General features: G+C 36.3%; 1 protein-coding gene and 1 pseudogene across 4 annotated transcripts in view; one reads left to right on the forward strand and one right to left on the reverse strand.

Annotated features, from left to right (window-relative positions):
* IMMP2L (inner mitochondrial membrane peptidase subunit 2) overlaps positions 1-13996 on the reverse strand; it is an 899397-nt gene that overhangs the window by 583643 nt on the left and 301758 nt on the right. The gene's annotated exons all lie outside the window — the stretch shown is intronic.
* On the forward strand, positions 641-1962 carry LOC114901492 (annotated as a pseudogene).

The raw sequence follows: 13996 nt of genomic DNA on the forward strand, positions 1-13996 counted from the left end.
GAGACTGTGCTCCGCAATGGGAGAGGCCACAACAGTAAGAGGCCCACATACCGCCAAAAAAAAAAAAAAAAATGTTTTTAAAGTGGAGACACTTTGAAAATAACTGAGATACTCCTCTAAGAATTTCTCACAGAATATCATATAATACAACTGTCAAGTATAGTAATTTCTTCTATAAGGAATACTGTCAAATTTCAGAGTGCCTTCTAGAAAGTCAAGTTGAATCGTAAGACAATTCAAAGTGGAAAACAGGGAAAAAACTCCTCAAAAATAAAAACCCCGACTAAACAAAATCATTTTCACACACAAAAAGATTCAATATCACACATGATACAAAAGAAATAATAAATGTGGAATGAATGAATACATGCCTAATATTCCTACAGCTATTTTCTTCACAGTTTTTAGTGTAGACCAAAAAAACGTGAATTTACATAACGACACTTCAATTATCCTTCTTATGAAATTTAGATAGAAGTTAGGATGTAGAATTTTTGCCAGTGTGTTTGCTTCTGTGGACCTAGAAGCAGTTTAGAATGTCAGGAACAAAGAATCTTCAATTTAAAGCATTCACAAGCACCAATAAAAATAGCTTACAAATCTCATAGAAATGCATACTTTTTTCCTAATTAATTCACCATACTGACTCATTTGGGGGGCTTTTTTCATAAAAAAAAAGAAAAGAAAAATCGAAAGGTGTAGAGTTGGTGGGGTGGGATGAACTGTGCTCCCGGTGGAAGCAGAGGAGCCCAGGGGGAACCATGGTAGTTCTCATGGTAGTGGGAACCAGTACAGTGGTAGCAGCTGGACTGACCATTGCTGCTGCAGAATTTGCAGGCTGTTACGCTTTGCAAGCCGTGAAGCATATGGAGCCTCAAGTAAAACAAGTTTTTCAAAGTCTACCAAAATCTGCCTTCAGTGGTGTCTATTACAGAGGTGGGTTTGAACCCAAAATGACAAAACGGGAAGCAGCATTAATACTAGGTGTAAGCCCTACTGCCAATAAGGGAAAAATAAGAGATGCTCATCAATGAATTATGCTTTTAAATCACCCAGACAAGGGAGGATCTCCTTATATAGCAGCCAAAATCAATGAAGCTAAAGATTTACTAGAAGGTCAAGCTAAAAAATGAAGTAAATGTATGATGAATTTTAAGTTCTTATTCATTTATGTATATGAGTACCAGCTTTTTATAATAAAATGCCTCAAAGCTTAAAAAAAAAAAAGAAAAAAGAAAAAAAAATCACTTAGTTGTATATGAACTCAGGAGCCATCACTTGGGAGACCTCAGCTCAGTGGGAAAGTAACACAGACAGCACACCAGAGATGGACTGGTAAGGTGGCTTCTGAAGTAAACCCAATCTGTCTCTGAAATGTTCAATTTCCCAAACTAACAAATTTCTTTCTTCTTTCCTCTTCCTTTTTCTCTTCTTCCATGATTTACTGATTTAATACTATATATGAGAGCCTTATATATGGTACACACTCAGTAACTTAATATTATAAAAGCCTGAAAGATTGGAGATGCAGAAAAGCATCACTTGCAAGCTGGTAGAGACAGATAAAACAGGGCAGGGGTGATTCCAGAGTCAGTCTAGGAACAGAATCCAGCAGCTCCCTGCCTTTTAAGCCCCCACTCCAAATGACCTAAAAGAAGAATATGAGTGATAAAAGATCTGTTAGAAGGTAAAATAGTCATGTGGGAAAATAGCTTTTATGATGTAAGCTGAACTGAAAGCTGACCCAATATAGACATGTTACCGAGAAAAATTATTCTAATTTTTTTTTTATAATTTGTAATAGTGGTGGTGGATGGAAAAGTCAAGGTTTTGCAATCAGACAGACCTAGTGTGAGTCTAAATTTTGCCACTTATTAGCTGAATGACCTTGATTAAGTTCTTTAAATTCTCTGAATCTTAATTTTCACATCTGTAAAAATAAGAATAACAACTGGGCTTCCCTGGTGGCGCAGTGGTTGAGCGTCCGCCTGCCGATGCAGGGGACACAGGTTCGTGCCCTGGTCCGGGAACATCCCGCATGCCACGGAGTGGCTAGGCCCGTGAGCCATGGCCGCTGAGCCTGCGTGTCCGGAGCCTGTGCTCCGCAACAGGAGAGGCCACAACAGTGAGAGGCCCGCGTGCCGCAAAAGAAAAAAGAATAACTACCTTTCAGAATTATTCTGAAAATTAAGTGGGAATGCGTGTAATACTTGCCATAATTGCAATAATTGTAGCTTTCATCATCAGAGTGGAGGAGGAGTAGAGAAGATCAAGACGTACCCCCCAACCTAGCTGAAGAAGATGAATCAGGCTTGTTGTCATTACGTCCAAAGCAGCAGCAACCCTTCCAGGGTCTCTGCCTCAGAACATCTTCCTCATACGCAAATTTGGACTCATTCCAGGTCTCTGCCAATTGGAACGAGAATGACTGGCTCAAATCCCCATTAAATTCAACACTATCCCGTAGCCAGTTTGCTATTCAAGCTACAGCTGTGACTAAATACTACCTACTGTCCCTGAAACCACCCCCTTCATTTATTTGCCTTACACAAATAGACTTTATTATGTACAGCATTCAGTATGATCAGACCCTGAAGCCAATATTCAATATCCTAGACACTAATTTCAACAAGGCCTAATTTATGCAAATTAAACACTGTACCACTTTCCACTGTTAATTTTCACAGACTTAATACAATTAGAATCTAAGGTTCTGACACTTAATGACAAGACAAATCATGCAAGAATTATGAACACCTTCTTTGTTAAATCTACCGTATTTATCAAAATATGGAAAACAAAAATAACATTCTCTTAAGGCAAGGGTTCTAAAATTAGGTCTAGGTGATTGTAACTGAAAACAGACAATTCATAATGCAACCTATCAACCCGTTAAGACCAACTCTTTTTGTAATTTTTCCCTCTGATGACCCTCTATGAAATTCAGAAAACTTAATCTCCCACATTTTCAACTGCTTATTTTTTACTGCCAACTCCCATCAATTTGGCAAGTAGATGAGAGCAGTAATCACTGGAGAAAATGTAGGAGGAAAAAAATGAGCCAAATCAACTGATTTTGTTTCGATAGTCTATTTAATCTGCACAATGAGTCAGCCCACGTGTTCCTACTAAATGTAATTAAGTGTATTTTGTAATTTTTGCTTTAAAAAAAGAGGTCTTGTGTATAATAAAACACCTTGTGTCCTTAAATAACAGTGGTAGAAATAGTTGCTAAGGTGATAGTTTGGGATTAGCATCTTATTTTCACAATAATGAATGTTTTGACTTCGACTATGAATAGATTTCCTTATCAGTACAATCAAAATTCAATTTGAATAAAGTTTTGGTAGTGGCTTTTAAGGAGACAAAGTACATCAATAATATATAATGTTTCCTTAAGGATACACAGTTACTGCTATGTTTCCATTTCTTCTAGTCAAAAATCAATGTCACACTAGGCCATAATGAATGGCTGCTTGCCAGCTGCACTTAACTGACTGAAACTCATCATTCCTTTAAAATCTCTTCTTCTAGCAAGAGTAATTTAATAACTTGACTTAAGTTTGTGATTTGATTCAGACATATAATCTAACCATGGTATGGAAAGTAAGGGAAAAAGGCTGTCTTGATTAGTATTACAGATGTTTACAACATAGCCAATTTTTAAAGGAAGGACAGAAACTACAGTCATTTATTAGATACAGATTCACACCTGTTGTCTGTCATGTTTCAAACCCCTAGGTGTGAGATTTAGTCAAGGCAAATGAAAATGAAGAAGGACCAGCTGCAAAACATGATTTTGTTCTCATACAGTAATTAAAAGGAAAAACTGCACAACGTGTTGTATCTATGACAATCCCATTTTTTCATGTCAAGGACAGTTCCATTTTCTTTTAACAGATTTGTGTTGCTGTCAAGTCTGTTATAAAGGCTAGTACTCACAAGTCTAAGCTATGGACCTACTTTATAGTTTTGGTAGTCTCTCCAATTAGCTTTGCCAAATTTCTTTCTAAAGCATGCTAGTGGCGTGTCAGAAAAAGTAAACATCATCATTCCCATTCCAACCCCCACTCCTAAGTCTCTGCCACAATGAACTGTTTATCAACAGCACATTAGACATCAGACCTTATACCTTATGAACACTAAATGCTTTTAAAAGGTAAACCATAGAGCACCTAAAACACATGTGGTACAACAGTAACAGCACATCAGCACAGGTCACCCCTACAGTGTTATGTGCACATTCTTGCTCGAAACACCTTAAGGTAACAATACCTTATGTTTTTATGTTTGAATTAGACAAACATTTAATTCACATTTGCATCTTACTTTTTTTTTTTTTTTTTTTTTTTGCGGTACGCAGGCCTCTCACTGTCGTGGCCTCTCCCGTTGCGGAGCACAGGCTCCGGACGCGCAGGTCCAGCGGCCACAGCCCATGGGCCCAGACGCTCCGCGGCATGCGGGAACCCCCCGGACCAGGGCACAAACCCGCGACCCCTGCATCGGCAGGCGGACTCTCAACTACTGCGCCACCAGGGAAGCCCTGCATCTTATTTTCTAAAACTATTAATTTAATATGCTTTTGAATATTATGAATAAGAGTGTATTCATCTAAAACATGTTAATATACTCCAAGTCACCATGGGTGTGCCTCATTTGAGGAAAATAACAATTCTAATTTATAAACAGATCTTTCCAAAAAAAAAAAAGGTCGCTTTAAACACATTCACCACTGTTTTCAATCATGTATCAAATTGAAAATATGATCTGCTTTGTCAAAACTTTATAGGAGACAGTGAGTAGAAAGGAAGGGTGAAATACATAAGCTTTGGAGCTAGATAGACAGAGATGTAAATACTCGCTCTACAACTTACTAGCTGTGTGATTTGAGGGTAAGTCACTTAACAGTTCTAAATGTTAATTTTTTCACCTGTAAAAAAGGAGATAATATTTACTTCAAGTTAAATAACACACGTAAAGTGTCTAGCAAGAAAAAAACAATGTATAAGAAAATTAATGCCAACTTAGCCTACTTACATGAAATGATTGTTACTGACAGTATAACTGACCACAGTAGCATTTATGAATCAAGGAAGCAAAGTGCTACTTATTATGGCATTTATAGTTAAGGACCAAGGTCTAAGCAAATGTATGCTCAGTTTTCACTTTTATCTTTATATGTAAGTACAAAGTACATGCCATATGCACACACATACATACATACACAAATATATGTTTTCCACCAAGGAGGAAACTACCAGATTTTCTATGTCTCCAGATGATTTATGCACCAAATAACTTGAAGCACTTTAATGGACACTTTAATAAATACACCTTAATGGACAAAAAACAAAAAAATTTTTTTTTTTTTTACAGTCAATGAAAGGAGGTGCTTACAGGTATTGCTTAGGTATTTGAAGCCTGTAGCAAAAAACATATTGTTAAATTTCAAAATGTCCTAACATTGTATATGGAAAATATGATTCACCTAACCCTTAACCAATCTATGAAACAGGTTTTCTTTCCAGATCATGAAGAAGTATTCACTGAAAGGGCTGTGCATTGTAGAACTATTTTGGTGTTTTTTTGTTTGTTTGTTTGTTTTTTAAGTGGAGGCTAAAATGAAAAGAATAATTCAGAAAATAGAATATTTATTTCCCTTACCATAAACTTTTGCTGAATACACTAGGGAATTAGAGACAGCAAAAGAGAGCAGGATGAGGACAGGTGTATGTTGCTCAGCTATCACTCAGATCATCAATAAATCAATCCCTTTGAGATTTTGATTTTAACATACAGCTGAAGTATATCAGCTAGGAAAGAATCCAATCTCTTCCAAGATTATTTATAACAAAGCACTCCTAACTGAAGTCCAATTTGTTTGTGGAATTGCAGTCATTCTGATTCAACTAAACAATAAATGAAGCTGCCTTTAATAGCTCCAACTCTCGAGCATAAAAGAAAACAAAAGGGAACTGCATGACAACAATACTTCACAACCCAGGGGCCCAGATGATTTTCATTTCCAAGCAGTTACTGAAGTGGAGAAAAAAATCTAACAGGCCACAGAGAACAATTCATTCACCTGAACTGCCCATGCATCAGCTGTATTTCACATAGTGAGCCATTCATGTTATGCAAATGAGCTAGCTGGGGCGGTTTTTTTTTTTTTTAACCATTTCTCTTAGTTCTGAAAGCCTCGTGCATCACCAAATTTCCAGACATGTCAGATGACCACTCTAAATGCTCCTCCAACTCAACCAAAGCCAAAAGCACAGCTAGACCATGACTACTGATTGAAGGAGAGCAAATTTGGGAGGCTAGGAACAGGAACATGCTAGAATTTTTCCAAAAAGCAAAGAGAAGTAAACGTATAAATATTCCTCAATGAATTAAGTTTGGGTTCTGACATACTATTATCTTCCATAATGATTCAATTATTTAGAAACAACCTATCATCCTGTCTTCCATAACCATTTCTTATTTTGTTATATTTAGTAAGCTGTATTTTACTAGGGAAGAGGACTGTATGATATTTTTTTGTCCTATAACAAATCTTTTTGTGCACTTTTCTTCTGACTCAAGTGTCTAAAGGTGAAAAATACTGTTACCGAAAAACCTGCCTTATTCTTTTTATGCCAAGTAAACAGCAGTTCACTTCAGAAGAAACAGCATTTTTTAAGCTTGATGTTGCCTTGTTCACTTGCCATTCAATCATTCCAGAAATATTTATTATGCTGAATATGAAATATATATTTATTAATATGTTGAATTATGAAATACTTATGCTGAAAGTGTTCACCATCACTAGTAATTCTCCATCTAAATCTCTTATAGAATTAAAAGCTGCAATATAACTGAAGCAAATTGTCAGGAACAAACACTGCACTAGCAAATTCTCAAGTTGTTAAGGTTGATATTCTTGCATGGAGAGGAGTCATTTCAACAACAGATCTTAAAGTCCTTCCTGTATTGGGCTATAATCCTATATGACAGGGAGCTTACATCCATTACAGAAGTAAAATTTTCAACTTTAGAGAAGTAAAAGACTTAACTCCGTACATCTGCTTCTTGTTACTAAAAATTTACAAACTGCTTCTAAAGATAAAAGCTGTCCATTTGGGGGAACAGTACTATTTCTATTGAACTTCCATCTTACATCTAAAAACATAATGCCACTCTGTCTCTGCTTTCTTCATGTGTCTTATTCCCTAATACCAGATCTGCTCTGAAGGCCCACCTAGTATACTCTCTTCTAACAAAACACCTCATATCTGTGAAAGCTATGACAAGAACAGAAAAGAGAAACAGAATTTGCTTTAACAAAAGAAGAAGAAAACATATCTCAGAATCTTACCAATAATCACTGTTTTTTTTTAATTTATTATTTTATTTTATTTTTGGCTGCATTGAGTCTTCGTTGCTGCACACGGGCTTTCTCTAGTTGCAGAAAGTGGGGCTACTCTTTGTTGTGGTGTGTGGGCTTCTCATTGCGGTGGCTTCTCTCATTGCAGAGCATGGGCTCTAGGCACGCAAGCTTCAGTAGTTGTGGCACACAGGCTCAGTAGTTGTGGCTCGCGGGCTCTAGGGCACAGACTCAGTAGTTGTGGTGCACAGGCTTAGTTGCTCCGTGGCATGTGGGGTCTTCCTGGACCAGAGCTCGAACCCGTGTCCCCTGCATTGGCAGGCGGACTCTTAACCACTGTGCCACCAGGGAAGCCCTCATCGCTTCTTAAAGTAGGTCATTCAAGAGTATGAAGAATGATCTTCCTCTCTATCTCAAACTCACATGAAGGATTCTCTCCCTCAGGAATGGGTTCAAATGAAGCAATGGTTTATTCATCTGGTGGTAGGGATGACCATATATCACGTAAAAGGTAAGCATCATCAACCAACAAGAGAAAGTCAAAGAGTGTGCGTGTGTGTGTGCATGCACATGCACACACCCGCATTGATGAATGGGTATGGGGCCATTAGAAATATGCCAATGAAAAAAATTCTCAATTGAGCAGTATCAACTCAGACTTGGCAAACAGATTACAGAGATACGAAAGTATTATGACAGATGAGCAAGCTCCCTAAATATTGTCACAAGGGTATTTTAAATAGCTGTTACAAGATTTGAGAAGATAAAGGTTAGTGGACATTGCCATTGGAAAAGGGATAAAGGACAGGGAATAACTTGTGATGGAGGGCAGGAAAGGAAACGAATACCAGCCTCTAAAGAATAATATGTGGCTCCAACACTGCATTAGGCTCGAGCCAACACTAAATTGGGCATTTTGAACATTTGAATTAAAATTATATTTCTGAGAACCCGTGAAGAGTCTATTTAAAATTAGTAATACTGGCACAATATGAAGATAATTATTCAGAGATATCTTTTGATATTGTTTCAGATTTATGAACTTGTTTTTTCCAAGTCCCAATCGTTAGAAAATTGTGTTTTCTATTATTATTCTAAAACCTTAGAGTCTCGCTGGAAATATATTTAAAGAGTTACTAGTTTCTAAGATCGACAATATCATTATTTACAAGAACGAAGATTTAGTTTGAGTCTATATAAAATGTTTTCTAAAGTAAAAATGATATGATGAGCATTAAAAAATTTCACAAATTTTACTAATGTTGCCTAGGCTTCCTCTAATTTCTACAAATGTTTCCAACTTTATTGTAAGTGGAAAATATGGTAAGAAAGAGAATATGGAAGATAAAAGACATTGTAATCCAATAAAATTCTTTGTGATAAAAGGTCTCGCCTAGAGTATTTACAGGAAGCAAGAAGAGGAAGAGGAGGGGTAGGGGAGGAGGTGGGGGGATGCAGTGGGACATGGTTGGGGGAGGTCTATCGTTCCTCCACTAAAATGAAACCCTTCCCCAAATGTAAACTACCTAAAGGTCAATGCCAAGAGGGAACTATGACTCATAAATGACACGAGAAAAACTTAAGAATCATTTACTAAATGAATATTCACCTGCAGTGAGTGGGTATAGAGTGCAACAAAGATGGCGCCTGTCAGGTCTCAACGCGCCCTCAGCCAGGCATGGTGGGCAAGCTAAGAAGAGCTAGTGTGAGGAAGGCTGTCCAGGGAGGAGGAGGACAATGTGAAGCCAGATGAACGAGGGTGGGCGAGTGCTCCAGACATCAGAACACGCAAGGCTCAGAGGTAAGAAGCTAGATGTGATTCTGCTTGGCTGTGGGGACTGCCAGAAAATAAAGCCCTTTACAGAAAGGCAAAGCCAAGGTCATGAAAAGCAACATCAATGATATATGGAAGGAACCCCTCCAAGAGCTTTTTGTCAGGGGAATCTAAAGATTGTGTTTCAGCAAAATCATACAAACTAATTGGGGTCAAAGTTAGTTACCAAAGAATCACAAAATATGTATCAACTTGTATTAAGGCTCTCAAAACCTGCTACAAACAACTTTATCTAAAGTCAGACAAGTATTTAGGCCAAAGCTCATGAAGTCAAATGCTTTCAAAAGCCAGGCAAGTAATATAAGCAAGTGAACAGGCCCAGTGGTGCCCTTAGTGAACTCAGGAGGACTTGCGATGATAACTCAGCCCCCAAAACCACTGCCAGGCAGAGTTTTAGGTGTAGCATGCCCTGATATAACGTTTAAAGAAAACCAGAAATCAAGACTCTTAGGTGAAATACATTAATTTTTAAACACCACCAACTAAATCAATGTTTCTCAAAATGCTAAAGTACCACACGAAAATATTTGCAGAAATTATGTAACTCCACAGATAGCAAGATCATTTAGAACAAATTCATTAAGACACAGAGTACAGGTATCAAGTTATCTCAGATTTGAGCTAAACATTTTTTCCCCAAATACCTTCATTGGAAGAGATTTCTGAGTGAAAAATTTTGCTTTGGTGGCTATTAATGGCAGAGAAAAGTAAGTTAACCTGTTCTCATTTGGGCAGAAATCTGTTTGCCTTTGTTTGGTTTGAATTTTCTCATCTCAAAGTAAAGTGGATGGTCCTAAGCATTCCGGAATGATCCTAAAAGCCTTTGAATATATGCAAATCTGCAAAGAGGAAAGCTTAAAAATATAGACCATAGCCATTATGGAACATTTTTTAATTCACCTATCAATCTCTGATGTGGTAAACAGAAATGAACAAAAGGATGCTATTTCATGGATGACACTCTGAAATGGGACATTTCACTGCCCAGTACTGTACTCACAGTACTACTTCAATCCTCATGGTGGAATGTCAGTATACCTAATACTAGTTTATTGGATAACTGATGAGCCCAATGTGTTAACATTTTATAGACAAAAAAAAAAAAAAAGAAAAGAAAAATCAAGCTACATACAAATGCTTATCTAGTCTGTATATTTTGTTTCTGGAAAATAATCTTCAGCTCTTATCAATGCTAATTTACATAGTAAACATATGCAACTCTCAAATGAAATTCAAGTAATATGATATAAAAATTTTAATTATCCACAATCTCATACCCAGATATAAACACTTCCTATTTTTAATCTATATTCCAAACTAATACATCAAGTAATTCTAGACTGATGAAAACTTCTACTTATGTAAGCAATTCCACCTGCACTCCAACAACCCCTACTATTATAATCACTAACATCAGTGCATATTTTTCCATTTCCTCACATTTTTATTTTTAAAAACCCCCAAAATAATAACTGGATAGATTTATTTTGTAATATATGTCTACTAATGGGAACAATGGGATTCTTCACTGGGAATTAATATTTTGCCTAACTGGGAATCAAAGTTTGTTTTCCTTATAATCATAGTTGACTGCAAATGTAGCAATCAAGTACCCCAGTATTTACCCAAAGTAATAAAAACTTATGTCCACACAAAAGCCTGCATGCAGATGTTTACAAGAGCTTTATGCATAATTGCCAAAACTTGGAAGCAACTAAGATATCCTTCAGTAGGTGAATGAATAAACATACTGTGGTACATTCAAACAATGGAATATTATTCAGCACCAAAAGACGTGAAGAAAACTTCAAAGCTTATTACCAATACATTTTTAAAGCATTTCTTCCCATAGTGATCAACATGGGTGCCAATACTGAGAGACTATTTTCTCTTCCAAAAGTACTGCAAATATCACAATTAAAGAAAATAATTCAACCACAAATTGAATACCATATTTTCCATGAGGCTAGAATGTGTTCTGACATATTACAAGTGCAATGTTGAGAGATACAATTTTAAACACAGTGTTTGAAAATTTCAGAGTATAAAATTAGTGGAACAGAGGAATGGTGGAAAGGAAGGTGTAGATCATTCATTTTACAAAAAAATTCTCCACTTAAAATGACTCATTATGAGATATCTTTATAGAGCACCTTCTAATAATAATAATAAATAATAACATTATTTATTTATTTTTGGCTACATTGGGTCTTCATTGCTGCACGTGGGCTTTCTCTAGTTGCGGAGAGCGGGGGCTACTCTTCATTGCAATGCACAGGCTTCTCATTGCAGTGGCTTCTCTTGATGCGGAACAAAGGTTCTAGATGCACAGGCTTCAGTAGTTGTGGCATACGGGCTCAGTAGTTGTGGTGCACGGGCTTAGTTGCTCCGTGGCATGTGGGATCTTCCCGGACCAGGGATCAAACCTGTGACCCCTGCATTGGCAGGCAGATTCTTAACCACTGTGCTGACAGGGAAGTCCAATAATATTATTATAGTGTATAATTAACAAAAAATTTCACATGTATGTCAACTTTACCCTAATAAAACCCTGGGGGTTACGAATTACGAATATAAGTTTACAAGTGAAGAAAAAATCAGCCTCAAGAAAGGTAAGCACTATGCCCAGGATCTAAAAAATAAAGAAGCCACAGATAGATGAGCCAGGATTTGAAATGAAGTCTACTAATTCCAAAGCTCATGCTCTGGTTAACATGAGCATTTCTAGAACAATCAGAGTACAGAGAGCATCTGTAGTAATCATTGCCCAAACCAAAAGTTTTAACTAAACATTAAAATTCTTTTCAAGAAAAGGTTATCTATCTATATGCTGTTTCTAACCAGAAAATAACTCCCACATACTAGCTTTATCTGCTTTCTATTATTCAAAGCCACTATTACCAAGGAATGTTTCTGGAAACAATAAATGCTTTTGACGTTTTTCTTGTATTTTTTAGAGATATTCAATAGCTCTAACAGTCTAAAGCCTCGTCAATGAAAAGAATAAACCATGAAAAATTTTCTCTCTGAAAGGAAACTAAAGCATGCAGAGATTAAACAACACTGCATGTTGTTTCTTTGGAAAAGTGAGATTGTTTTTACTTAAAAGAGTTAGTTGCTTGATTTAGATAATATTCTAGCAAGCACATAAAAAAATAGCTTCTGCTCTTCCTGTTTTAAAGTATTATGCTAATTAAGTTTTTGAATACAAAAACATCTATTTACCAAAGTTACAGAATAACAAAATGGCATTTATCAAACTTCATTTTGCCTTTAAACCAAACATCTCCAACTGATGCACAAATAAACTATAGTAATTTTTGAATTTGTAAAATAATGTTTGAATCTAATCAATATTCTCTAAAAATACCATACTTTCACAATTGTGCAGAATTCAGATGTAGAAATAAGATAACATTCCTAACACTAAAGTGGTTACAAGTGTGATGTTAGGGACACATTTTGGTTCATTGTATAAGATGCTACATGTTATTTCTTCTTCTAATTCAGTTTGGAAGCCAACGCCAAATGAATAAGATGTATCAAGGAAACCTCCCATTGAAGGAGGATTAAGACAAAATGCACTTCACTTTTACAAATAAGCAGTTTCACTTTTAAAAGATACTTGCAGCTTCTCATTATCACACAGATGTTCACTTTATGTCCATTGTTCACAGAGGACTAGGCTGCCTAGAGTGAAAAGTTTTTTAATTTGAGTAAAAGTGTAAAGTGTTTTTCCGTATCTGTCACGGGAAACTCATAAAACTGAGCGCCCCTCAAGTGGTGCAGAATGGCCCTTCAATAATTCAGCTCTCTGCCCTGAATTACCCAAATTATCATACACTGAATTCACACCCTCTGAGAAAGAAGTTTTCAAAATACCTGAATTGTAATGCCTCTAAAAGACGGAAAACACAAGGGCAAGAAGCAGTTTCAGGTACTTAACTAAAAAATATCTGGGTAGATCAACAACTCCAGAGATCTTTCTAAATATGACACGAGTCCATCATTTTAACTTAATCATCTTAAACTACCTGTAATTTATAAAAGTAGACTAGACTCACACAATTACATTCCAGACAAATACGAAAACAAGTTTTTCCTTCAAGGGATTTATTAGATCTTAATATAATCCAACTAGAAAGAAACAAATCATTCTCAGATTCTCTGATGAAAAAAACCAACCAAGACTTAATTTGGCTGGCAGTGCTTCATGTGGAACTTAGAATATTTCCCCCAAAAGATGCCATATCTCTTACTAAAAATGAGTAATATAAAATAGTCCATATTATATATTAATAAGGGTGGTTGTTCAGTTACCTCGTTTTAACTGAAAATTAATCCGAAGCCTGACATTCTGTAGGACAGATTGATTCAGGTCACCCGTTACAAAATTAAACATTTTCTGCTTTCACTGCATCTCATTAAACATGCTACTTCAAGTATAAATAACTCAGTGCTTTCATTTGCAGTTACCCATTTTGCTATTGTTTACAGCAACCTAATTTGGCACATAATAATTCAGGCAGCATTGGTTTCACATCACACTGAAGTATTAATTTTTAATATAATTGCATTCTTTCGTCCAACAAAAGCTAGTTCAGTGGGGATTTTACTCAAGTGATTCTTCAATTATTATACAAGGCAAATTCTTCTAAGACTTTGCACCTCTCATTGTCCTACTGATTCATTTCTCTATAAATTGAAAACTTGTTATGAGCTTATTTAAACTAACTTATTTGCTTAAACAACACAGTGAATGATTACACTGGTACAAAGTATATGCCCTATACATC

This window comes from Monodon monoceros, unplaced genomic scaffold (assembly GCF_005190385.1).
Source record: "Monodon monoceros isolate NGI ecotype Baffin Bay Population unplaced genomic scaffold, NGI_Narwhal_1 Super_Scaffold_2, whole genome shotgun sequence".
In the NCBI taxonomy this organism is placed as follows: domain Eukaryota; kingdom Metazoa; phylum Chordata; class Mammalia; order Artiodactyla; family Monodontidae; genus Monodon; species Monodon monoceros.